Source organism: Anolis carolinensis, chromosome 4, assembly GCF_035594765.1.
Source record: "Anolis carolinensis isolate JA03-04 chromosome 4, rAnoCar3.1.pri, whole genome shotgun sequence".
Taxonomy (NCBI): Eukaryota; Metazoa; Chordata; class Lepidosauria; order Squamata; family Dactyloidae; genus Anolis; species Anolis carolinensis.
Genome location: NC_085844.1, coordinates 99,499,931 through 99,527,488, shown reverse-complemented (window position 1 = coordinate 99,527,488; position 27,558 = coordinate 99,499,931). Strand labels below are relative to the sequence as shown.

At 41.4% G+C, this 27,558-nt stretch overlaps 1 long non-coding RNA gene across 1 annotated transcript; it reads right to left on the bottom strand.

Annotated features, from left to right (window-relative positions):
• Nucleotides 1-18,274: 18,274 nt before the first annotated feature.
• LOC134299036 (uncharacterized) lies at nucleotides 18,275-19,579 on the bottom strand. The gene is made up of 2 exons (XR_010006198.1): nucleotides 18,854-19,579; nucleotides 18,275-18,768 (listed from the first exon to the last, which is right to left on the bottom strand). It is a non-coding gene; the product is annotated as an uncharacterized LOC134299036 (long non-coding RNA).
• Nucleotides 19,580-27,558: the final 7,979 nt, after the last annotated feature.

Genomic DNA, 27,558 nt, shown 5'->3' with positions numbered 1-27,558 from the left:
AGGGCTAATTGCGTTGGGCAAGGTAATCTGGACGAACGCTTGGGCTCTTGTTGGGAACTTCCTGAAGACGGGTGTGATTCGTTTGCTGAATACGTAAGTTACCAAGGACACTGGGCATAGACGGCGGGAGGAACTGTGTGGGCTTTTTCTGTGCAACTTGTGTTTAATCTTGATAGCTTGGACCTCCGTCGTCTTTTTGACGGACATTAATTGCCTACTCTGGAATGACGCTGGACTGACTGACTGACTACGACCTCGGACTATCCCTTCTGTGGCTATCGGTGGAACTTGTGAACTAAAGACGTCTGTACCTGGCTTTCGACCTCGGACCGGATTGGGACCCTGCTGACCGTTGCTACCCTGATTGATGTGCCTGGATCCGGATTTCGCTCGTTGCACGGAGGAGTAACAACCTTAGTTACTCATTTGTAGCTTTTGAGTAGCAGAGAGGAATCTGCTGCCAGTTATTTATGTTTCATTGAATCTTTGTTTATCAACTTTTGTTTGTTTAAATTGCCAGGCTGAAGTAAGCATTTTTGGTTTAACCCGGATTAAACTCCTGTTTAATCCGGTTTATCTTTCGAACCGCTTTTAGTACCAGCGGAGTCTTTTTTGTATCTTTTCACACTGAAGGCAAGTGTTTGCCTAGTCCTTTGTTTCTTACGGGCATTTTTAGTTCTGTAACTTTAATAAACTGTGTTGAACTTTATTTGGTGGCGTTCTGTCTTTGACAAAGACTAATAGCTAAAACATGGAAGAGGAAAAAAGAGTTAACTATTAAAGAATGGAGAGATAAATTATTAGATTATATCCAAATGGCCAAGCTGACAAATAATAGCAGAGGAGGAAATGACAAAGAATTTGCAGACAAATGGAGGCTGGCACTTGGGTTTCTGGAAAAGAAGACAAAGGAAGATTTGATGACTACCGCAAAGGTGATTTAGTGAAAGAAAACATATGAGTAGTTGCTGGTTAGTTATGTGATCCACATTGAGGGTGTTGGAGGTCATGGGGATTGGGTTCACAGGTGCGGGGTTAGAGGGGTAAGGATATGTTAAGTTATGACAACTGTACAGCTAATATTGATTTTCCACATAGAATCATAGAATCATAGAATCATAGATTTGGAAGAGACCTCATGGGCCGTTCAGTCCAACCCCCTGCCAAGAAGCAGGAAAATCGCATTCAAAGCACCCCACACAGATTTATTATTTATTGATTTATTTACCATATTTATATTCTGCCTTTCTCTACCCCGGGGGGGGGGGGGGCTCAAGAAGGCTTGCAAACAGTACTACAATAGTGCCTTGAACATAAAACATGAAATAAAATAAAATTAAAATTAATACATGCATAAAACATAATAAAATACATTCCAATGTTAAGACACATCATGCAAAAGCAAGGTCTAAGGCTGTTCCATAATCAATTTCACGCATTCCAGTAAACTTATTGCACTATGCTATTTTGCAAAGGCCTTCTCCCAAAGCCAGGTTTTTACTCTCCTTCTGAAAGCCAAGAGGGAAGGGCTGATCTGATGTCACTAAGGAGGGAGTTCCACAGCCGACGGGCCATCACTAAGAAAGCCCTGTCTCTCGTCCTCACCAATCACGCTTGCAAGGAAGGTGGGATCGAGAGCAGGGCCTCCCCATACGATCATAAACTCCAAGGTGGTTCATAGGGGGAGATACGTTTGGACAGGTACACTGGTCCAGAACTGACAGATGGCCATCCAGCCTCGGCTTAAAAGCCTCCAAAGAAGGAGCCTCCACCACACTCCAGGGAAGAGAGTTCCACTGCTAAACAGTTCTCACAGTGAAGTTCTTGTTTAATGAGTGTTTGCTGTATATTGCTTTATAAACCAGTTAATTCTTTTGTATATGTTTCCTCTTTTTCTTTTCTTTTTCTTTTCTGATTGTCTGTTCTATTTCATATATATATATATATATATATATATATATATATATATATATATATATATATATAAAGAAGCTGTGGTGCAACCGGTTATTAGCCAGCAGCAATAAATCACCACTGACTGTGAGGTCATTGGTTCGAAGCCTGGGTCAGGTTTAAAGCTCCCAACCGTTAATAGCCTAGCTCGCTGTTGGCCTCCTCAGCTTGAAAGCAGATGTGACTGTAAGTAGAAAAGTCTAGGTACCACTTAATGTGGGGAGGCAAATTTAACTTAATTTATGAGACCACAAATTTGCCAACAGCGGGCGAAGAACATGAGTAAGTACTACCATCAAAAGGACCCAGTGTCACAGTGGGTGATGAAGCGACAGCCCCCCCCCCCCTGTGGCCAGAATCGAGCATACCCTCATGAAGCCAGAAGCTGGAAAAATGTTAAATAGCCTCTGTTTGTCTGTCTGTATATTGTCAATGTGAGATTTGTGTAATGAGAGTGTTTAAATGTAATTTGTGCCATGCTTGTATTGCAGTCAGATTGCATCATCCAGAGTGTGTGATAGTGTGTAAAGAGTTAATCACTAATGAGCTATGATGACCTTGGTGTGTGGCTGGAACTAGGGAGGATCCAGACACAAGAGTATGTGCATATCTATTGCATCAGTTCAGTCGGTCTTGAGTTCAAGTCGAGTTCGAGATCTGTTGGAGAACAGATCAGTCCTGTGTTTGTTTGTCGTCTGCAAGAGTCTGTTCGTGCTGTTTACTGCTCCATTCAGTAAAGCTTTGTATATTGCTTTTACTGACGTCTCAAAGTGTTGCTTCATTCTGCGCTCCATTGCTTTTCATACTACTACTGCTGCGCTACAATACTCTGACATATATGTCGTATGTCTGATAATGGCATTGAATGTTTGACATGTATAAGTGCATTGTAATCCGCTCTGAGTGCCCTTTGGGGTGAGAAGGAAAAAATATAAATACTGTAAATAAATAATAAATAAATTTGATTATTAATCCAGTAATGTATTTTAAAACTTGCCTGGTTGCTACAGACAGACAGAATCCAGGACTGGTGAGAATCTTCATACTTCAGTGTCCTGCTCACTTCAAAGGATCAGTCTGAACGCAGATTAGAGATAACTGCTCTCAAATCCAATCTTTATTGAAGAACACATGACTTTGGAAAAGTCAGGAATGACTCAATGTTTACATACAACTATTTTTATAACTTTTGATGCTACGTAACACCACACGTAAATATCATCATCAAGCCCCACCTCCAATATCACATTACTACCATTTTCACACACTAAACCAATTATGTTTGTTTATACTTTCGGCCCCAAGTTCCCAGGCGTATTCTATCTTCTTCTGCCAGGTGCTTCTGGGATTGTTTATGTTATGACTCCCAGTTACAGAGCTGAATTACCAAAGCCCTGTAACTGGGTTCCATGACATGGTGCCCTCCTTTTCTTCGTCCTCCTCTTCAGTTCTTCCTTCATCACAAACCTGAAACAAAACAATAATTCTATGTGTCCATTTTGTCCAAAGTACCCATATATTTTTTCAGTAAGCTACGATGGAATACAGGGTGTATTTTCCCCAAACTTCTTGGCAATGCCAACTGGAAAGTCACTTCGTTGATAACACCCTGTATTCTAAATGGTCCAATATATTTAGGGCCCAATTTTTTCGAAGGTAGCCCCAGTTTGATGTTTTGGGTACTTAACCACACTAAATCTCCTTTCTCCAATTTATCACCTTCCACTCTCTTTTTATCTGCGAACGCTTTATACTTTTTATGTGCTTCCTTCAATGATGCAGTCACTTGACTCCAGCATTCCACCATTTGTGTTTTCCATTTCCCCGCCTCTGTTCCCTCATCCTCTGTCCATCTTGGCATCCGGGGTAGAGGCTGTATTTCATACCCGTAAACTACTTCAAAGGGGGTTTTATTTGTTGCTGAATGTATAGTCGAATTAAAAGCTAGTTCTGCAAAAGCCAACCACCGAGACCAGTCATTTTGTCTCATGTTAGAGTACATTCGAAGGAACTGCCCAAGTGTCTGCTGAGTACGTTCTACCGCCCCATTTGTCATGGGGTGAAAAGCAGAACTTAAACTCCTTTCTGCTCCTAGTATTTCCAGGAATTTTTCCCAAAATTTTGCTGTGAATTGTACTCCTCTGTCACTGATTACTCTACTGGGACATCCATGCAGTTTGTAAATGTGGTTTATGTACAATTCAGCTAGTTTCTCGGCTGATGGTAGTTTCGTCAGTGCTATAAAGTGGGCCTGTTTAGAAAACAGGTCCAATACTGTCCAAATATAACGATGTCCTTTGCTAACCGGTAGTTCCCCCACAAAGTCCATAGCTACACATTCCCAAGGTCTGGTAGGTTCTGCTACTGTTTGTAATAATCCCATTGGCTTCCCTCCTCTCGATTTATTTCTGGCACAATCATCACATTGAACAACATGATTTTTTATGTCCTTCCTCATCCCTGGCCACCAGCAATGTTTTGCTATTGCTTTGGTTGTTTTTGTAATCCCTGTATGACCAGCGCTCTGGTTATTGTGAAAACGATGCAAAATCTTGATCCTTAATGTTGCTGGGATATACAGTTTCTTGTTCACAAACCAAAATCCCCCCTTCTGCTCCCCCTGTTCTGCATTGGACGCGATCCATTGGTCTCCTTCATAAGACTGTTTCAGCTCGTTTCCCCAATTATCTTTTCCGTCGAGTTCAACCATAGCAGTGTTCTCCTTTTGGGTTTGTGCTCTTGTCCTGACAGCTAAGCCCCATTGTTTATCAGAGAATATTGTTCCCTCTTTTGCTGTGGGTATTCCTTCGTGTTGAGGCATGCGTGAAAGAGCATCTGCCAAGACATTCTGCTTCCCTTGAAAAAACTTTAATTGGAAATCGAACCTGCTGAAGTATTGTGCCCATCTAATCTGTTTGGGGGACAATTTCCGAGGGGACTTTAAATACTGGAGGTTCTTATGGTCAGACCAAATTTCAAATGGGATTCCGCTTCCTTCGAGAAAGTGTCGCCAGCATTCTAAGGCTTTTAATATGGCTAGTGCCTCTTTTTCCCATATCGGCCAACACTTTTCAGTTTCGCTGAACTTCCGGGACAAATATCCACAGGGCTTTAAGTTCCCATTTTGATCCTTTTGCAATAGTACTGCCCCATACGCGCAGTCTGAGGCATCGCAATGGATTATGAAAGGGCTCCTGATATCGGGGTGTTTTAGAATGGGTCCTTCTGTGAAGCATTCTTTTAGGGTTTCAAATGCCTTTTGGCATTCTGGCGTCCAACTTAGTTTGGCGCCAGGAGCTTTTACTTTTGCTGTCTCTCCTTTCCCTTTTGTTTTTAAAAGTTCAGTAAGGGGTGCGGTTATTTGCGCGAAGCCTTTTATGAAGGATCTATAAAAATTTGCAAACCCCAGAAACGATTGCAATTGCCTCCTTGTTTGAGGCACTCCCCATTCTTTTACATCTGATACTTTAGCTGGATCCATAGCTAACCCTTCTGGAGATATCCGATACCCCAGAAAGTCAATTTGAGTTTTATTAAATTCACATTTGGACAGTTTTGCGTATAGCTTTGCTTCCCTTAGTCTCTGCAAAACTTCCCGGACCAATTTCACGTGCTTTTCCTTATCTTCAGTCACAATCAAGATATCATCAAGAAATATGAATACCCCTCTGTACAACAATGGGTGTAGTATTTCATTTATAAGCTGCATAAAGCAACCCCCTCCATTTTTTAAACCGAAAGGCAAAATTTCATATTCAAAATGGCCGAATGCACAGGAAAATGCAGTTTTCCAAGTATCCTCCGGTTTTATTCTCAATTTATGGTACGCTTCAATTAAATCAAGTTTAGTAAATATGCTCCCTTTCTTCAATACGGTAATTAAATCCTTTACTAAGGGCATAGGGTATTTATTGTCCTTAGTAATTGCGTTTAAATTTCGATAATCAATGCACAATCGTAGGGAGTTGTCTTTCTTTCTCCTAAATAACACTGGGGCTCCGAGAGGAGAGTTGGATGGCTTAATGAAGCCTCGCGCCAGGTTTTTATCAATATATTTCCTCAATTCCTCCTTCTCCTGCACGGACATGGGATACACTTTTGGTTTTGGTAAGTCTGCTCCTGGGGTTATTTCAATTTCTACTTCTATATTCCTTTTGGGAGGCAATTTACTGGCCTCTTTCTGATTGAAAACATCCACAAAGTCTCTGTATTCAGGTGGCAATAGCTGTGGGTTTATCTCACCTGCTTCATCTTCCTCGTCCTCCTCTTCTGCAATTTTGCTTATCTCCCATTGCATCTGCTGTTCTTTGAATGCTAAGCTCTTTCCTCTCCAATCTACTTCAGGATTTGCCTGTTCGAGCCATGGTATCCCTAATATTACGTGGTATGTGGCAATAGGGGCTATTACAAAGGATATTCTTCCTTCCCATTTGCCTATTTTACATGGGACCTCCCGTATTTCCTTTGTAGATACTTCCCCAGCAGCGACTGATCCATCTAGCTGCGAAAATGCAATTGGGGAGTCAAGCGCCATCTGCTGGCATTTCAGCGCTCCTGCTAATTCCGGAGTTATAATATTTCTAGAACAACCACAATCCACAAATGCCTTGCAGGTGGCCTGATTCTCTAGTCCCGAGAGGCAGATTGGCACTACTATCATGCGTTTGTCCCGACTCACCAATTTTTCTGAAGATTCTGGGGCCTGCACCTCCTCTTCCGCGCGCCTCCCGGTTGCTGGCTTGGGCTTTGGGGGTTTTGGCGGCTCCCCCTTCCGTGCCCAGCATTCTGCTGCTCGATGGCCCGTCTTCCCACATACAAAGCATCCCGGTTTAGGTTTGTTGTCGTCTCCTCTGGAGGGAATCCCCGGCCTCCCTCCGGGTCTTTCCTGCTTCCTCGTTTCTCCTCGACCTCTCGCCACCGGTCTTTGCTGGCCGCCGCTGCTTCTGAAGCGCTTTATTTGGGTCAGGGTTGATTCGACGCGCCCCGCTAGTTGAATCCACCCCTGGAGCGTTTCGGGGTCATCTCTGTGCGCTGCCCAGCTGAAAATCTCGGGGCGTAGTCCCTCTTTGAATAACTCCATTTTGGTCACTTCAGACCACTCTGGTACCCTTTCCGCGAGGTGGAGGAATTCCTCTGCGTACTCGGGCACTGTTCTGTCCCTCTGCTTTATTCCTTTCAGCTGGTCTCGAGCCCTCAATTGTTCTAGCCGGTCTCTGAACCGGTTTTCCAGTGCGGCGAGGAAGCGGGGTACTGACCTCAGACATGGGTCGTGTCTGGCATGGAGTTGTACGTACCAGCTGGCTGCTCCTCGCTTTAGTGTGTTGCCGATGGCTCGAACCCTGCTTGCTTCGGAGGGGAATGTGTGTGCATTGTCTTCCATGTATCCTCTGATGCTAATTAGAAAAAAGTTCAGTTCATCTGATTCCCCTCCGAAGCAAGCAGACTGACTTAATTGTCCTGCTCACTTCAAAGGATCAGTCTGAACGCAGATTAGAGATAACTGCTCTCAAATCCAATCTTTATTGAAGAACACATGACTTTGGAAAAGTCAGGAATGACTCAATGTTTACATACAACTATTTTTATAACTTTTGATGCTACGTAACACCACACGTAAATATCATCATCAAGCCCCACCTCCAATATCACATTACTACCATTTTCACACACTAAACCAATTATGTTTGTTTATACTTTCGGCCCCAAGTTCCCAGGCGTATTCTATCTTCTTCTGCCAGGTGCTTCTGGGATTGTTTATGTTATGACTCCCAGTTACAGAGCTGAATTACCAAAGCCCTGTAACTGGGTTCCATGACACTTCAGTTCTTTTTCTGTGCATAATGTGCCCATACTTGTTTTCCCTTACCAAAAATATGCAGGAAATACTCACAAGAATTATGTGTTAGTTTATGTAACTTTATGAATACACCACAGAGGTACAAAGAAATCCCTTTCGTAAATTGTGAAGGTGCATAACAAAATTGTTAGAGCTGCGAGTGTGACCATAGATAGATAGATAGACCAAAAATTCTGAGAAATTTGTAATTAGGTAAAATGGGCTGCAAAAGATAATCTTAGGCACAGAAGAAGACAGAGAGAAAAATGAGAAAGGGCTGGCAAAAATTGTGTCAAGTACACCCTATTTCACATCAAGATCAATGTACAAAATGGTCTATACACAACATGAACTTTGTCAGCTCTGCTATCTAGTAACATATCAAAAGTTCTCCGCTGGATAGGGATATTATACAATTGCACAATATAGATTCCCACAGATATAAGTTCACTTATATATCACTTGTAATAGTATTTTGGTGGCTGTTTCCTGTGCAGAAAAGGCTATTCTCCGACAAAGAAATCATGCATGAATTCTGCATGGAATATGTGCCAGACTGGAATAGTTCTCGAACACTGTACCATTTTTGAAGATTTTACCGTGTTTTCCCGAAAATAAGGCATCCCCATAAAATAAGACCTAGTAGAGTTTTGGAGGAATTGCCAAATATAAGACACCCCCCGAAAGTAAGACCTAGGAAGAGGGGGCAAGAGAAGGCAAAGGAGAAGGGAAGGCACGTCTTTCCTTCCTTCTCCTTCACCTTTCACAGTGACGACGGCCCCCTTCCCTGCTCGGGAAGGTGAAGGAGAAGCCCTCCTTCACCTTCCCTGGCTGCAGGGGTCCTTTTCCCATCCGGGAGGGTGAAGGAGGAGCCCTCCTTCACCTTCCTCGGCGGCAGCAGTCCCTTTCACGCCTGGGAGAGGGGGAAGGAAGAGTCCTCCTTTGCCTTCCCTGGTGGCGGTGGCCCCTTTCCTGGCCTGGGAAAGAGAATGAGGAGCCCTCCGCCTTCCCCAGCAGTGGCTCCTTTCCCACCCGGGAGTGAGAAGGACGAGCCCCCATTTGCCTTCCCCGGCAGCGGCGGCCCCTTTCGCGCCCGGGAGGGTGAAGTAGGAGATAGCCTTCGCCTTCCCCAGTGGTGGCGACCTCTTTCCCACGCGGGAAGGAGAAAGAAGTCCTCCTTTGCCTTCCCCGGTGGGGGCGGCCTCTTTCCCGCCCAGGAAGGAGAAGGAAGAGCCCTCCTTTGCCTTCCCCGGTGGTGGACACTTTCCCGCCTGGGAGGGAGAAGGAGGAGCCCTCCTTCACCTTCCCTGGCGGCAGCAGCGGCGCCTTTCCCGCCTGGAAGGGTGAAGGAGGAGCCCTTGTTTGCCTTCCCTGGTGGTGGTGGCCCCCTTCCCCGCCCAGGAAGGCGAAAGAGGAGCCCTCCTTTGCCTTCCCCGGCGGTGACAGCCCACTTTCCCACCCAAGAAGGTAAAGGAGGAGCCCTCATTCGCCTTCCCTGGTGGCAACAGCTCTCTCCTCCTTTGGTGAGGAAGGCGAAGAAGAAGAGAGCGAAATAAGACATCCCCTGAAAATAAGACCTCCCCTTATGGTATGGAAAAACTAAAATAGAGAAAATTTTTAACAATCACTTCATACGCTCAGCAATTTTTAAAATTTGGGAGAAATATAAAAAGAAATTATATGAAAAAACACCACTCTGGGTATCCCCCCTGAAAGCCTCACAGAGGAGGCTCCTGGGGTGGTATAAATGGCCAAACTATAAAGACCTATTAGTGAAACAAAACGGGGAATGGGAAATGAAGTTTCAACAGTAAATGAAAGAATTGAATAAAAATATTTCCTGGTATCAAGTATGGCAGATAAAGGAACATTTCAAAACAGATAAACAATTAGAATTTGAAGAGCAAAATACATTTTGGGGAAAAATCATGCAAACAGATAGGAAAATAATAACAAAAATTTACAAAAAATTAATAGAGTGGGAAACAGGAAAATAGGAGGAAAAAACGTATATGATTAGAAGGAAAGAAAACAGGCAGAAAGATTAGAAAAATAGAACGGGAAGAAATATGGGGTAAAAAGTTAAAATATAGCTACGCAATAGATTTGAAGGAGAATTGGATAAAAATGGCCTATAGATGGCATATGACGCCACAAAAATTAGGAAAATGTTATAAAAATATTAAAAGTAAATGCTGGAAACGTGAAGAAAAGGAGGGTACCTACTACCATATGTGGTGGGGATGCAAGAAAGCAAAAATTTATTGGAGGAAAATTCAGGAAGATGTAGAAAAGATACTAGAGATAAAATTACCAATGAAACCAGAATTATGGCCATTAGGTATACATGAACAAAAACTAGAAATGAATAAAGACAAACTCTTGTTCTTACTAACAACAGCAACGAGGATCTGCTACGCGAAAGTATGGGAAAAAACCGAAATCCCAAAAGAAGAAGATTGGCTGAAAAAAATCCAGGATATTAAAAATATGGACAGGCTTACTTTCATACTCTCAAAAAGTAAGGGAAATCCAATAAAGGAAACAGATTGGGACAGTGTAACAAAATATTTAAAGAAAAAAAATATAAGACAGAGATAACACAAAGAAAAAGATAAACAAATAAATATAAATTTGGAAAAAATAGTAATTAAACAAAAATAGGAATAATAAAATAACAATAATGGATAAGGATAGGTCCATTAAATTTAATAGAAGAAAAAATAAAAAGTTGAGAAAGAGAAAACTCCCACTGGTGCAGGAAAAGAGAAAGAAGACAAGGAGAGAGAGTAAAAGAGAAAAAACAAAAGAACAAAGAAAAGGAAGAAAACCTCCAAGAATATGCTCGGAAGTCAAAACTAATTAAACCTTTTATTTTTATTGTTTTTTAAACTTTTTCTATCTGGACCCCCCCTCTGCTTCCCTATTCCTCTCATCCCTGTCGCTCACTTTACCCCCCCCTTTTTTCTTCTTCCCTTTTTTTCTATCACTTATTCATCTATCTAACCAATGATACCAATCTTTTCATTTTAATATGTATATTGAAAAAAGCTTTAATAAAGATTATATTTTTTAAAAAAATAAGACCTAGCGTGTTTTTAGGAGCAAATAATAATATAAGACACTGTCTTATTTTTGGAGAAACATGGTAGTAGCAAGAATTGCTAAAATTACGCATTGCTTTTTCTTCAACGATGAAATTAATGAAGAAATACATCCTCACCTTTCAGAGATCTTTAGACCTCAGCAGTCCTAAATAGGTTGTAACCTAGACATTCAAGCTGAATCGTAAAACCTGCAATGTGATGCAAGGCAACAATGACTTGCTGTGTCTGTTCATAGTCTTACGACCTCATCAGACAAGGTAATATGAGCATCCTAGGATGCTTTTACACAATCTGGTGGACAGAGGCCCATGCCAGACATAACATAACATTGTGTGATTTCTGGTATAGGCCCTGCCCCCAATTGGGGTGAAAGCGTTGATAAATGCTTTCACAACAACACTAGGGGCTTCTCATGTTGTGCTGGCTCCAATGGAGCCAGCTTAGGGCCTCCCCGCAAGGGCGACATGTCCCCCATGTGATGGGGAAAGTGGCATGGAGAGGGAGATGAGACAGGGTGACAGATTTGCCCTTTTACTCCCTCTTTCCTCGCAGAAGCCAGGCGAAGCTGGTCACTTTGTCTGGGCTTTCTGATAAGGTTGATAATATCTTCCCCCTCCCCTGCTTATTGTATGGCACATCTCCCGGTATCATGATTGAGAAAGGGTTGGTGGGATACATTTTCTCTGTCAAGTGTTGAACAATTTAATATATACAGTAGAATTCTGGTTAACCAAGTTCCGGTTAACTGAGAGTTGCATTATACAAGGCGCAGGGGCTTGGCCAGGCTGCAGGGGAAAGGTGCCTAGAGGGAGGGAGGCAGGCTCTGGAGGAAGTTGCAAGAAGTTCCAATGGAAGATTTCTCACCTTTGGGGAGCTCAAAGGCTCCCACCAGCTGCTCAGAGGTGGCAGATGGCAGGGCAGGCTTCATGCAGAAGAGGGCGCGAAGCTGCAAGGAGGGCCGAGAGGAAGCTGCCACCGCTGCAGCTCAAGAGAAGGAGAGGGAGAGGGAGAGTGAGGAAGACTTTTCTCTCCCTCTTCCTCCAGCTGGAAGATGTGAAGGAGTAGGAGACAGTGGAGGGGGAAGCAGAGGCAGCCATGAGCACAGCGGCGGCGGCGGCTTCCTCTCAGGTCCCACCTGTCCTCAAACCAGTTACACACTTGTCTAAACAACTTGTAGTGAAACCTGTTCTTTCTGAACTGGTTTTAAACTGGATTATAGTGTCAGTGTAGAAGTGTCCCAAGTCAGCCTCCTACAACCTGATGCCTCTCAGCTGTGTTAGACATGTAGTCTGGAGATCACTGGAGTCAGCCAAATGCATCTGGAAGTAACCAGACTGAGGAAGTTTATGTTATGTGTTTATAAAGCGTTTTCCTCTTTGAAATGCCACATTTTTGTTTCCATTCACAACTTTACAGACTGTACATAGGAGTATGCACTCTTTAGCTATATATGCATGCTTAATATGTGAGTTTACCAGCACAAAATAGAACTGCAAAAGTGAGGTGGGTAGCCACTTTGTTTGTCTGTCTATTTAATGTAATACTTCTCCCACAATGGGATCCAAGCTGGCTCATAATAATCATTGGTTAAAACCAAATTAGAAAAATGTAAAGACAACTTAAAATCAGCACATTAAAAATATATAAAATAATTTAAAGGTCATATAAAACTTAAAAACAAAACATGCAAAACATTAAAAATTGCACATTAAAAGCCAGCTTAAACAAAAAGCCCTGGTGACGAAGTGTGTTAAAGCGCTGAGCTGCTGAACTTGCAGACCGAAAGATCCCAGGTTCAAATCCCAGGAGCGGAATGAGTGGCCGCTGTTAGCTCCAGCTTCTGCCAACCTAGCAGTTTGGAAACATGCCCATGTGAGTAGATCAATAGGTACCGCTCCGGCGGGAAGGTAACGGCGCTCCATGCAGTCATGCCGGTCACATGACCTGGAGATGTCTATGGACAACGCCAGCTCTTCGGCTTAGAAATGGAGATGAGCACCAACCCCCAGAGTCAGACATGACTGGACTTAATGTCAGGGGAAAACCTTTACCTACCTTTACCTAAACAAAAAGAGATAGTAGGGAGGATGGCAGCTTAGACTTCATCTGGAGGGAATTCCTGAGGATGGAAGAAGCCATTGAGAAAACTCTCTCATGTCTTCACCAAGCAAGTCTGTGATGATGGCAGGACCAAGATACAATCATTTCCTGTAAATCTTAAAACCTTGGCAAATTCATCTGTACATGAGCGATATAGCTCTTTATGGATCAAGACCAGGACTTGGAATTGTTTCCAGAAACAAAATAGAAGCCAGTGAAGCTGTTTTAACAAAGAAGTTATATGCTCCCTGAAACTTTTCTCAGCATTCTGGTCACAGCATTTGGATTCACTTAAGTTTTTGAACAATTTCCAAAGACAGCCCCTAATAGACCGTATTATTGTAATTCAAGCAGGATGCAATCAATGTATGGGTCACCATGGCTAGATCTGGCTTCTAAAGGAATGTTAGCACATTAGTCTTAACCATGAAAATGCACTCTTGGCCAATATAGAAATGCCAGACTAATCGGATCTATTTTTTTGATAGAGTAACAGATGCAGGGAACCCCCTGGATGTAGCATATCAGGATTTCAGTAAGGCCTCCAACAAGGTCCCCCATGACCTTCTGGCAAACAAACTAGTCCAGTGATTCCCAAGCTTTGGGCCTCCAGGTGTTTTGGACTTCAGCCTCCACAGTTCCTAACAGCTGGTAAGCTGTCTGGGATTTCTGGGAGTTGAAGTCCAAAACACCTGGAGGCCCAAAAATGTGGGCTAGGCAAAATTATGGTTAGGTGGATATGTAATTGGTTAAGCGAACAAACCCAAAGGTGGTCACGTATCCTTTCTCTTCTTCTTAGAAAGAAGTGGCGAGTGGAGTGCCGCAGGATTCCATCCTGTGCCCGATTCTGTTCAACATCTTTATGAATGACTTAGATGAGGGTTAAAAGATGACACCAAATTGGGAGGGATAGCTTGTCTTCTTGTCCAGAAGACAAGAGCAGAATTCAAAATTATCTTAACAGATTAGAGAGATGGGCCAAAACTAACAAAATGAAGTTCAACAGGGACAAATGCAAGATAGTCCTCTTAGGCAGAAAAAAATGAAATGCAAAGAAACAGAATGGGGGATTCCTGGCTCGATAGCAGTACATGTGAAAAAGATCTTGGAGTCCTCGTGGGCAACAAGTTTAATATAAGCCAACAATGTGATGCAGTAGCTAAAAAGTAAATGAGATTTTGGCGTGCATAAATAGGAGTATAGTGTCTAAATCCAGGGAAGTCATGCTATCCCTCTATGCTGCCTTGGTCAAACCACACCTGGAATACTGTGTCCAATTCTGGGCACCACAATACTCTCTTAAATGTTGAGAAGCTGGAATGTGTTCAGAGAAGGGCAACTAAAACAATCAAATTCTGAAATCCCATCTGTTACTTTAAAGTTTGTGTTTATCAGTTCAGACCCTGGCAGGAGTTAGGGTACTGTCGAAGGCTTACATGCCCAGAATCGCATCCTCACAACCTCTGAGGATGCCTGCCATAGATGTGGACAAAACGTCAGGAGAGAATACTTCTGGAAAATGACCATACAGCCTGGAAAACACACAACAACCAGTTAGGGTACTGATCTGTCTTACAAGTAAATTGTTATTTTGTTTATTGTTACACCTTTTAATTGTGAGTTTCTAACTCTGTTCCCACCAAGATTGGGCACCTGAAAGTTAGCTCAAGGGACAGAACACTGTCATATAATTCAATTCAAAGCAGATAATATGGGATCAGAAACTGGATTATATGGCAGTATAGATGAGGCCTGAGTCAGTTCAGGAAGGGAGACTGTTGAACAGTAGGATCATGTAAACATATGCATCAATTTATAATAAAACTCCCTATTCACTTAATAATAGTGTGTTTATTAATGTTATTTGGGGCTTAATAACAATTTCAAACTTCTACAAGGCTTCTATTATCAGTCTCCCAATATATGATATCCAGCTTTAGAAATTAAAAGGCTGTATTTCATTCCACAGAGACAATAATACATTCAAAATCAGAATTCCTCCTTCATCATGATTGGAAACGTATTGGTCAGTCTTAAATGGGTAGACCCATCTAATCATGGAATGATGGTGAACACAAGGTGTCCTATTGATTCTGGAGAAATCTGACTTGACCACTGTGGTACATGCATTGATTACATCCCGTTGGAATACTGTAATGTGGGACTGCCCTTGTAAAGTATTCGGAAACTCTAATTTGTACAGAGAACATCAGCCAGGTTACTTAGTGGAGCTGATTTCAAGGAGCACATACTACCCTGTTGAAACAGCTCCATTGGCTCTGGATTCATTTCTGAGCCCAATTCAAGGTGCTGGTTTTAACCTATAAAGCCCTACATGATTTCAGTCCAGGTTACTTGAGATACTGTGTCCCCCTATAAAGACCAGGTAGACATCTAAGGTGTAGTAAGGAGTTATTTCGACACAGTCCCTGGCCAACATGCACTTACAATTCACTACAGAAGGTACATTCTCAGGGGCAGGTCCTAAGTTGTGTAGCTCACTGCCAGAGGAAAGTAGATCAACTTCCACCTTCATGGCATGAAGACTTTCCTCTTCGAAGCAGCTTTTAACTGAAGCCAGGCACTTATGGATACAAAAGAACGGGAAATTTAGACTGATTTTAACTTTTAATGTTTAATTATACTGATGTTTTTAAAGATTATTGAACCTCTAATACTTGTTTAGTTATGATTTTTAATTATTTGCATGTATAATGTGAGCCGCCTTGGGTCCGTCCTTGAGAAAGGTGGCATAGAAATCTCTTAGTAAAAAATAAATAGGGGTCACACAATTTCTATGCCTTGTTCTTTAGTGCTCTTCCAGCAATCTTTAAACTCTTTATCTTCTCCCAGAGAACATCTCATTGTTTTTGTTCTTTCCCCTCAAATCTGACCTATTGGAGAAGTTCTGCATGATTCATATACCACTGGGATTGGCACCACTGCGATGAATTTCAGGGAAATTTGGGGGGGGGGGTACACAAATTGTGTGTGGTCTCAGAAAACTTCCACTGAGAACCGACACAGTAAGTGATTATTTCTCTGGCCAATAATATAAGTAATTGCTCCTTGGCTAATTGTTCAAGACCAAAGTTCTGTCTCAGGTCATGAACATTCTGTTTACCTAATTGGCATGCTCAGCATTTTGGGAAAGGTGAAACAAAGTGTAAATGAGGTCAACAAGAAGAGCATAACCACTGGGAGACATAAATGTGCCCTCCAGTGTTATCTTCTGTTAAATTTGCTTACAAGTGCACTCATTTTCATCCACAGAGGAAGGGATAAAATGAAATTGTGTTGTAAAGGTGCCTATAAAGATGTCACTTTGATGGTTCCAAAGCTCCAGAATATCAAAGGTCAGCCTCCTGTCATCTTCTTCAGTCTTTGAAAAAGACTATTTGTGAACACACAAAATTAAATGCATTTGGATGATACTTTTCCAAAATACTTTTGTTAAATACTTTTTGAAATAAATTCAAAACCATAGCAGAATTATGATGTTCAGAAACATGCATTAAAATATAGAAATGAAAGAGAGAGCTATATAAGAGTACAGAGTAACATGAGGTGATCCATGTCCAGTGTTAAACACATGGGGTCAAGATAGCCCCATATAAATTGAGAATTGCCCTGCCTATCTACTATAATCTAACTTCCAGCAAACACCCAAACCCACTGTAAAATAGCATCTTAAAACCACATATCAAGAGGGCAATTCAACAATGTTATCAAAGCACTTGGAAAACACCAGCAAAAACAATAGTTATCATTATTTCACAGAGTAAAGTATTTCAGAGGTAGAAGAGAGGTTGCTCTAAAACTAATTATTTATAATTATAGTTTCAGTCCTAATTGTTTGGTTTAATCAAAATTACATTTAATTACAATGTTTGGAGTTCTGTTGATTAATCCCAACCAGAGTAGAGCCATTGGATCAATAGTGGAATTGTGATCAAAACTGATTCAGTTGTTCCACTCTAGTTGGGACTAATAACAGGATTTGGGATATCCTTTTAAGTTATTTTTTCAAAAATGCATGGAAAAAGCCACTTATCTGGGATACAAAACCTAAACAGCATTATAAATAAATAGAGAGAACAAGGAAAATATTAATAGGATTAATTAAAAATGGAAAACAAGTATGCTTATACACAACCCAGCAACAGTGGACAAGAATAAAGCATCAACCTTTTTAATAAAAGGAAAAACTATTGTCAAAAACTTTAATTAAAATTGGTTTCTAAAATACAGCCTGCTTTGCTTCAGGAGAACCAGTTTCTCATGCAGCATGTCACACAGTGAAGTTTATAGAATGGCACAAAAATTCTAGGAGTTTAACTTATAAGTATATATAGGCATTTTACTGAAGGATAGGTCATCTGATAAAAAAAGTATGTCAAAGTATTCCCCAAACCACTTCTTCTCATGTCTGTTGTACTCTGAAGAAACAGCAGTGAAAAACAGCTGGGGCAGTTTATATATATCAGCTCAGAAATTTAAAGGGCTTGACTACATACTTGGGGTTTGGGGTGGATTATTCAGGTAAGGATAACAGATTCTGAAAGCATCTGAAATCCATCCCTTGTGTGTGATGACAATGGTGATGACCATAAGTTATCCCAAGACAGCAAAAGTACTTCTTTCCAAGCATGTCCTCATATTCCATTTCCACTCTCAGAAAGAAATTGAATCAACTGATCATGAGTATAAAATTGGAGTTATTTGAGGCAGGGAAGAAATCATGGGAAGATAGGGCTGATACACAGGAGCTCACTCTGTCTCGGATATTTGAACCGTCAACCTTCAGGTTTGACCCTTGTGCCACTGCAGTCCCTTAACAAAAGAATGATAAGATTTTATCATTCTGGCTGCATTATAACTATGATCCTAAGTGCCTTCCAAAAATCACTATGCATGTTTTGAAAGCAAATGATACATCCACCTTCCTAAAGCTGAACAGATAAAGGTCGGTATAATGCTTGGAGAGATAACTTGAGAAGCCGCCCTCCATAGACCCTGAGTGCAATGGTACTGTGTGATTTAAGTTGCCAGGTCAACAATGTCTTATTCCATTACATTTTGGTACACAGGCTAACCGGCAGACCTTTGTGAAATACTGAGGCAAGCCATTGTGTAGCAACTGCAAAATAATTTATGTGCATCTCATTGTTGGAGCATAAATAAAATAGACAATGTGGGTTCCCTGCACTTTAACCTAAACAAATGTACCATGCATAGATAGCTATGTACTAGCTGTCAAGGACAGAACGCCACAAGGTTCAAGATAACAGAGTTTATTGGATTACAGAACTCAAAAATGCCCGTAAAATACAAGGGCCAGGCAGTATTAGCCTTTAGGAGCAAAAAGGGGCAAGGAAAAACATTCAAAAGATAAACCGGATTAAACCGGAGTTTAATCCGGGTAAAAACAAACTGCTTGCTTCAGCCTGGGGATAAACAAAACAAAAGCCGAGGAACAAAAGATACAAAAGAATGCAACTAATTGGCAGCAGATTCCTCTCTGCTGCCAACACTGTGCTTAGAGTAACTTGCGTCGCTCCCACACACACAGCAGACAGGATTTCCAACACGAACAGATCAGCCAAGGATTGTAGCAGTAGAGTAGACCCAGTTCCTTTCCGTAGATCAAAGCCAGAAGCAGACGTTTGTAGATTCCAAGTCCAAGAAGGGGGGAAGACAAGCCGTGGTCAGTTCAGTCCGAGTTTTCAAAACAGGAGATGGCGTCCGTCAAGAAGACGACGGAAGGTCAAGCTAATAAGAGTAAGCACAGGTTTGCACAAACAAATGCCCACACAATTCCTCCCGCCGTCTGACCCTGAATTCCAAAACAACTTACGTCTCAGCACAGGAAAACACACCAGTCTTCAGGAAAGCGTCCCACACAGATCCCAAGCGTTCGTCCAGATTACCTTGCCCAACGCAATTTGCAATTGCTCCCAAGCCCCATTTTATGCCAGTTACAAATCCTCATCACTGTCAGCTGTCCTCCTTAACCCGGGCGTTTCCTCATCACTTTCCTCATCAGAGCTGGAACACCACTGACTACGCCCCACAGCATCTCCAGCTGTGGATCCCGTCCCATCCCTCCAGCTAAGCCATGGGTCTAATCCTGAAGGTCCCTATTCATCTTCTATCCCATCATGACCAGTGGCACCCAATTCCTCCCTTACCCGAGTCCAATCCATCTCATCCTCCTCCGAGCTAACCAGCCCCTCCTCCATTCTCTCCGTAAACCCCTCAAAAGACTCTTCGTCAGATGGTGCTGCAAAAATGTCTCGCAGTCTTTTTCTTTCTCGCTCCTCGAGAGTATCTGACTCTCGAGGAGTCTTACGCCCACGTCTGTCAGTAACAGAGCCATGAGGCTCAATCATAACACTAGCTGTTTTATAATGAGTTGAGTATATGCACTCTTTTAACTGGGTTATGTTTATTTTGTATTTTATATGTTGATCCCCACCTTGATCCATGGGAAGAAATAACAACAGCAGCAGCATAGGTTAACACTAACACATACAAATCAATTTACTGTGTCTATGTCAGATATATATTCTTTTTTTATATATTTCGTCACCAGAAAATGAATTCAGTCACTACAGTATAAAAATGGCCTGGTTTAACTATAACTTTATCTATCCATTTGTGTTTCTAAAAATAGCTATCCAGGTTTTAAAGCTACCTCAGCGTTTTATCCTCTAGTTCTACTCATTTTGAATTTTGTCTGTGTACCTTGAGACCTGAAGGAGCAAAGAACCTCCCTGAATTTTCAACAGATATCCTAAAACCTGGCAATCTGCTAAAGCTTCTCACATGAGTGCATTTTTTAAACCTTATATCAGAAGACAGGGCTTAGAAGCACTCATTAAAGCCCTAGTTCATGATAAAGGAGAGCTGAGGGCCTTTCTATCATGCTTTCCTAAAAACCAATCTATCACACTTTGAGTATTTTTGTTCCAGTTGTTTCCTTCCTCTTTTCTGGGTGCCTCTACACTGTAGAATAAATATGGTTGGACACTGCTTTGACTGCCATGGTCCAATGCCATGGAAGCATGAAAGTTGTAGTTTAGTGTAGCATCAGCACTTTTTGGAAGAGAAGGCTAAATATCTTGAAAAACAACTGCCACAATTCGATACATTGAGCTGTGGCAGTTAAAATGGTGTCAAACTGCATTAATTCTACAGTATGGATATACTCTCCGTCTTAATCTGTTGTGACTGCGCCTTCGGGGACTGTGGATGATGGTGGAGGGATCAGGAGAGGAAGGAAAAACTCTCGCGAGGAGGGCTCATTGGAGGATTTGTACAGAAAGAGAATTAGGGACCTCAATGGGGAGTCTTCTGAGGAAGATTCAGATGGGGAGTTTGTGGAAGAAATGGATGCTGGTGAACAGGTGGTGGCTGAGGAAGTGGGCACTGACTGGGCACGGACACCGGAGATGCCTGGGGAATTGGGGCCCATGGATACTGCTGAACCTTGGGTATCTTCAGAAGCAGATCCCACTTGGTCTGTTTGGAGGAGGAAGGATGGATCCTCAGGTGTGCATGGTCTTGGGTGTGGGCAGGATGATTGGGATTCTGATGAACAATTAGGCACGCCCGATCCACGAGCCTTAGCTGTGTGGAGTTCTGACTATGATTAAGGATTTGGGACACCTGCTCTTTGGGTGTTGGTGTTTGGACACCCAGGGAGAATTGGGATAAATTGGGAGTGTTTGGTCACTTCACTTTGCGTGTGGCAAGGTGTTGCTGGGTGCCATTGGGATTCCTGTATGTGTTTAAGAAGACTGGACTGGGACTTTGCTTCAGATCTGCTGTTGCCTTCATTGCCTTGGCTCTTTGTGCCAATTCGTGGACCTAGGATTGATGACTACAACCTCTGACCCTGGACTGGAATTCGACCCTGTTTCTGCCTTCGCTCTCTGATTAGTCTACCCACGGCTCTTGACTTCTGGCTTGCCTCTGGACCCTGCTGCTGTCTCCTGTCCTGACCCTGGATAAATCTGACGACATCTCTTCGCCTTGTGCCTTGAGCTTCTGGCATTACCTGCATTCCTGAAACAGTTTGCTGCTGTTCCTGCTATTTCGACTCTGGACCGGTTTGACGATGTCTTTTTTGCACTGCCCCTTTAAATCCCCAAAGCCCTGTTGCTTGCAACAGAAAGGGTTTGGAACCATTATTTCCCTTTTGCACTGGCTCCGATTTTGTTTGCAAGCTCTTTTGCCCGGTTTTAGTTTCTGTTTAGAGCCTTGTGTTTAAACTACTAGCTTGTGACTCTTGGGAGTTTTTTGGGGAGTTTCCAAGTCTTTGTTTTGTTTTGGTTGCTTTTCCAAGCCAACTTAGTTTGTTTAGAGCTGAATTGAAGCACCTTTTGTTTTATCTGAACTATTTGCTTGGATAATTTGATATATTTGCTTTTGATATATTTTTGTTTGGACTGCCTTTAAACATGGAAATTTAAGTGTTTAAAGCCATCTTTTGTGTTTGTGTCTATTTTTTGGGCTATCTCTTGAATAAACTTCGTTTTGCTCTCAAATTGGCATCTGACTCTTGACATAATCCTCCTCGTGTTTTTCCTTCTCTTTCGTCTCTGCATTCTATGCTAACAATAAATATCAAGTGACCCATCTTATCCACTGTATGGTTCTATTTTCCGACCTTAGCCATAGTCCACTTGGGCTCAACTTCAACTGCCTGGAGTTTATGTGTGTCTTGCAAGGGAGGTTTTTTAAAGATTCGGAAGCTGACACAAATTTTGGATGAAAAAGATTCTTAAAGTTATTATATAGCATGCAGATTACATACCAAACAAGGCACCCCCAATATATTGCTGAGAGCCCCAGAGAGCAGCAGGATGGACCCCTTCTTCGTAGCCCCAGAATGCATGGCACCTCGGCTGACAGGTCCGTGTGGAAGCTCTGACTTGCATTATGACCTACAGCATTTTTATATGGTACTTGTTTACGCCTTGAGATGTGCTGGACATCATGCCACCCTTGGCTATCTTACAGGTGCTTATCTTGCACCTGGTATGTTCAAGCCCAACTTTACGCTGAGGTCGAACTCCCATTACCCTTCAAGGCTATTAATCACACTATTACAAGTATCCTCCCTGCAATGTTCCAGGTGTGTTATCTTAAACATTTGGCAAATGGACAGAGTACCTGAGTTAGCAAAAAAAAAATCATATTTGGCAAATATGGAAGAATCTCTAAAAAGCTCAGAGAGACAGAAACAACATGGAGGAATAACTAAGCATCGGGCCGCTATCTCCTTGAGCTGACAACGCTCTTCTGGTGGTTACCAATACACTGTGAAGCCTCAGATAATATAAAAGTATCACTAAAAGGGCATTTTTATGCAGCTTCCCTTTTTGAAAAAGATATTTCCTATCTACCTGGATATCGGTATCTATCAGTACATGCCCTTTTGCTCCATACAACACTAGAGATAATACAACTGTCAAGGACAGAACGCCACCAGATAAGATTCAACAAAGTTTATTGGAGTTACAGAACCAAAAACGCCCGTAAAAGACAAGGGCTAGGCAAACATTGGCCTTTGAAGTGAAAAGACACTAAAAAACGTTCAAAAGATAAACTGGATTAAACTGGAGTTTAATCCGGGTTAAACCAAAAATGCTTACTTCAGCTTGAGACTATAAACAAACAAAAGCTGGTGAACAAAGGTTCAAAGAAACACAAATAACTGGCAGCAGATACTTCTCTGCTACCAAAAACTGTGATTGAGTAACTAAGAAGTTACTCCTCCACGCAGCAAACAATCTCCGGGTTCAAACGCATCAATCAGGGGCAGCGGCGGTCAGCGAGGTCCCAATCCGGTCCGAAGGTCGACAGCCAGGTACAGATGTTTGTAGTTCACCAGTTCCAACGATAGCCACAGGAAGGATAGTCCGAGGTCGTAGTCAGTCAGTCAGCCAGTCAGTCAGTCCAGAGTAAACAATTGGCGTCCGTCAAGAAGACGACGGAGGTCCAAGCTATTAAGATTAAACACAGGTTGCACAACAAAAGCCCACACAGTTCCTCCCGCCGCCTATGCCAGTGTCCTTGGTAACTTACGTATTCAGCAAACGAAACACACCCGCCTTCAGGAAATTCCCATCAAAAGCCCAAGCGTTCGTCCAGATTACCTTGCCCAACGCAATTAGCCCTAGATTCTAAACCCCATTTTATGCCAGTTTACAACTCCTCATCGCTATCAGCTGTTACCCTAATTCCAGGTGCCTCATCATCATCCTCATCAGAGCTGAAACACCTTTGACTACGCCCCACAGCATCCCCAGCTGTGGATCCCGTTCCATCCCTCCAGCTTGTCCACGGGTCTAATCCTGAAGGTCCCCAATCGCCTTCCATACTATCATTGCCGGTGGCACCCAAATCCTTCCTCACACGAGTCCATTCCATGTCATCCTCCTCTGAGCTAACCATCTCCTCCTCCATTCTCTCAGTAAAACCCTCAAAGGAGGCCTCGTCAGATGGTTCTGCAAATAAGTCCCGCAGCCGCTTCCTTTCTCGCTCCTCGAGAGTGTCTGACTCCCAAGGAGTCTTACGACCACGTCTCCCAGAATCGGAGCCATAAGGCTCAACCATAACAACAACTGCAGAGGTAACAAATATGGCTCAGTAGGTACACTCTTAGATACACACTTCCAGTTGTATTGATTGCATCTGACCTCTAGTCTTTATATGTAAGTAGGAGAGCTACTGGGAGGCCTTGCTAATAATATAAGTGTTTCTATTGTTAGTTAGATCTTTTGGGAGGAATTTGAAATCTAATAAGCACTTTCTACAATTCTGGACCCAGTAAATAGCTGTCAACCTTTCCCTCACTCCATTCCTGGGTTTAAACTGGAAGGTGTATATTGTCTGCAATTGTGAGAATGTAATACTTGTGGAAATTTGTGAGAGACAAGAAAATGTTAATAATCTAAATGAAAAAGCCTGCCCTGCCTGCTGCACATTGTCAAAAAATAACTGGATGAATAAGTGGTTCTAAAAAGATTCATTGCACATTGTTATGATTCCAAAATATAACATGTGTGGGGCATATAACCTTATATATATTTCAGCACCCTAGAAAGTTCCCAGCTACTCCACTTCTCTGAAATTAAACCTTGACTGCAAAGTAAGATTGATCTCCACAGAAAATAAACCCTATAAGTATTATTTTAAACTGAACCAAAGTACAGCCATATTTGTTGGCATTCAACCACAATTCAGAATTAGAACGTCTATCCCATGCCCAACATTTTTAGAAAGAGAAAGAAATTTGCTGAAATTAAAGAAAAAGCTAATATAAACAATTCTCAGAAGTCCTTTCCTGATTTTTTTTAAAGAAACATAATGAATTATCTAATGTGCCACAGCAGTAACTGACATGATCACACCATTGTCCATTGTTAACAAGAAAACTTTTATATGTGAATTTTCGGGGAACAAAAAATTGTGGGAAAATAAGATTTTGTACATGTGCTGTAAACCCCATTAAATAATAGAAATGAGAAACGTATACATTTTCTGTCCTCAAGCAATAAACTGCTCCTCTTGCAATAAACTGTTCCTCTTGACTCCTGACACAGCATCTCAGCTGCTCTATTCTTGAGGTGGGAAAAACTCTTTGATCAAATTTGGTATGACATAAATACTTTCTCCATTGAATTTATGGTCCATTCGAAGACCACATGTTCACCTGGGAGAATGCATAGCATATCTTAGGATCAGTACCTGTTTTCAAGTGTAGGGAAAAGATCAAGTGGATTTTCTAACACAGTTGCCTAATCCTAGACATTGATATCAACAGCTGCTTCCTGATTTGTTGCACTCAATGTCATGTCCCTCCATGTTGAACGTGTGAAAAGGTTTTTTTGGCAAGACATTTTCAGAGGTGGTTTGTCAGTGCCATCCTCTGAAACTGAGAGTTTGACTTGCTGAAAGCCACCCTAGAATTTCCATACTTTGATGGGGATTTCATACTTTCATGCTTTCCCTCCTGGCCTTCAGAGTCACATCTAGTGCTCAAACAACTACATCACATTGAGTATATAGACAAAAGGGGTGGGGTGGGGGGACCCAACAAGTTTTCCTCCCCATAATGAAGGCTAATAGTCAAGTTAGAGAAAAATATATATAATGCCTCCTTGAATAACACAAATCAGAAATGGAAAAATAAGGAATTACTAGAATTAGAATGTATTCCATGCATTTTGACAGGTTTTTGATACACTGAGACAAATAGATAAATAGGATACTTCAGTGATGCTAGATTATTGCAATACTATTTAATATTTGTCAAAGAGCATTAATCTTTTTTTAAAATACTTTTTATTAAAGATTTTCTAAATATTTGTACAACGAAAGAGTGGGAACATTGTTTATAAAAAAGTTTGAAAAAGAAAAAAGGGGGGAGGGAAAGAAAAGGAGAGAGAAGAAGAAAGAAGAAAGAAAAAAAGTATTGAGCTTCCGTTCATCTCTTATTCCTGTCCGTCGTTCTTCAAGTCTATTTATTTTCAGTTCTCTCCCTTTTGTTTATAAAATTTTTGATTTTATTTTTTCTCTTAAGGATTGTATGTTCTTCATATGTTCTTCAAATGTTCTTCAGTCGGTCTTTTTTACTCCCTTGCCAGTGTTCTTTTTCAATAGGAACATTAATTGATCCATATCCTTTATTTCCCATACTTTATTTAGCCAGTCCTATCTCTTAGGACTGTTTTCCTGCTTCCACATCTTTGCATAAACCATTCTTGCTGCTGTTGATAGGAAGGTTATTATCTTTTCTTTATTAATGTCATTAAAAATGTCCTTATCCAAAATACCCAAAAGATAGATCTCAAGTTTAATTGAGTAATTCATTCTTAGTATTTTTTGGCTTTCATCATGTACCATTTTTATTGTTGCTTTTATTGTTGCTTTTATTGTTTTTATTGTTATTTTAAAGCCAAGTGTATTGTTTTAATCTATTTTGTAAACCGCTCCGAGCCAAACCGGGAGTAGCGGCATATAAGTTTAATAATAAATAAAAATACCATATTCCAGAATTCTTTTGCTTTTGCACACGTCCACCAACAGTGATAAAATGTTCCCTCTTTGGTTTTGCATTTCCAACATTTATCATTAGATTGTTTATACATTATACTTAACTTTTTGGGGGGTCAAATACCACCTGTGGATCATTTTTAAACAATTTTCTTTTAAATCTGTTGCATATGTGAATCTCATCCTTCTTGTCCAGACCTCCTCCCATTCTAATAGGAGGATCGGTCTTCCTATATTTTTGGCCCAATTGACCATAGTAACTTGTTCTGCCCATTCCAACAATTTGTTATAGAATTTAGTTATTAATTTCTTTTCTGATGATAATACAGTCTCCCAGAGGTCATCCTTTTTTCCAAAGCCCAGTTTTCGGTCTGAATTAAAATGTTCTCTTATCTGAAAGTAATGTAAACATGTCACTTCTTTAAAATCTTTTTTAACCATCTCATGACTTCTTAGTTTTATCTCATTATGTTCCTCAATTAATAGTTCCTTATATGTTGGCCATCTAGTCCACCCCAAAAGGCATCTTTGGTTGGCCTAGTTGGATTAGTGAGAAACGTACAAAATGACTGCTGAAATTTTTCTCCTTAACTGTTTGACCATACCAGACATATGAATGCCAACCTTTTCGTAAATCAAATCCTTCCAGGACCAGGGTTTTTGGTTTTGCTAACTTTATCCAATCTTTAACCCATACCAATGCACAAGCTTCAAAATATGTTTTGAAATCCGGGAGTGCAAAGCCTCCTCTCTTTTGTGAGTCAATCATTATCATATAATTTATTCTATGGTGTTTCCCTTTCCAAACAAACTTCATTAATTCCTTATTCCATTCCTTAAATATTTTAACATTTTGAATTATTGGCAAGTTTTGGAAAAGATATAGTAACTTGGGAAGTACGTTCATTTTAATCGCTGCTATTCGTCCAAGAAGAGATAGATTTAAGTTTTTCCAAGACTCCAATTCTTTTTTGATATCCTTCCATTTCTGAGTATAATTATTTGCCTGCCAACCTCCAAAATAACGAGACGACACGAATAAAATTGGGTTTAAATATGGGCAACTTTATTAACTGTTACCTATTTAACTTTGGAACTAAAACTAACTCTATTCTGATAGAAAATTTAGTAGGAAAATTTCCACCCAAGGTAGAGTCCTTATCTGGCCTACCCTTGTGCTGACAATGATGAAAAAAACTGATTCCTGGTTGGCCAACAACTGAGCAACCTTTAAGGGAAGCGTGTCAGAGAAGCCTCCCTCAACGTTGTTGAGGCCAAACTTCCGGCATTCCAAGGGCCTTAAACTTCACCTCACCTGTTAAAGATGAATAGCAGATGAGTGTTTTTCTGATGTCCTTCACCCCAAAAGGGATGGTGCCATAGATATACCCTAGATTGTAATTTTCCCCTATCCATTTTCCACCATCGTTGGGGCAGATGTCTATCTAGTCCCCAACCCCCACCAAATTCTCTAACACTTCTCTAATTCCTACC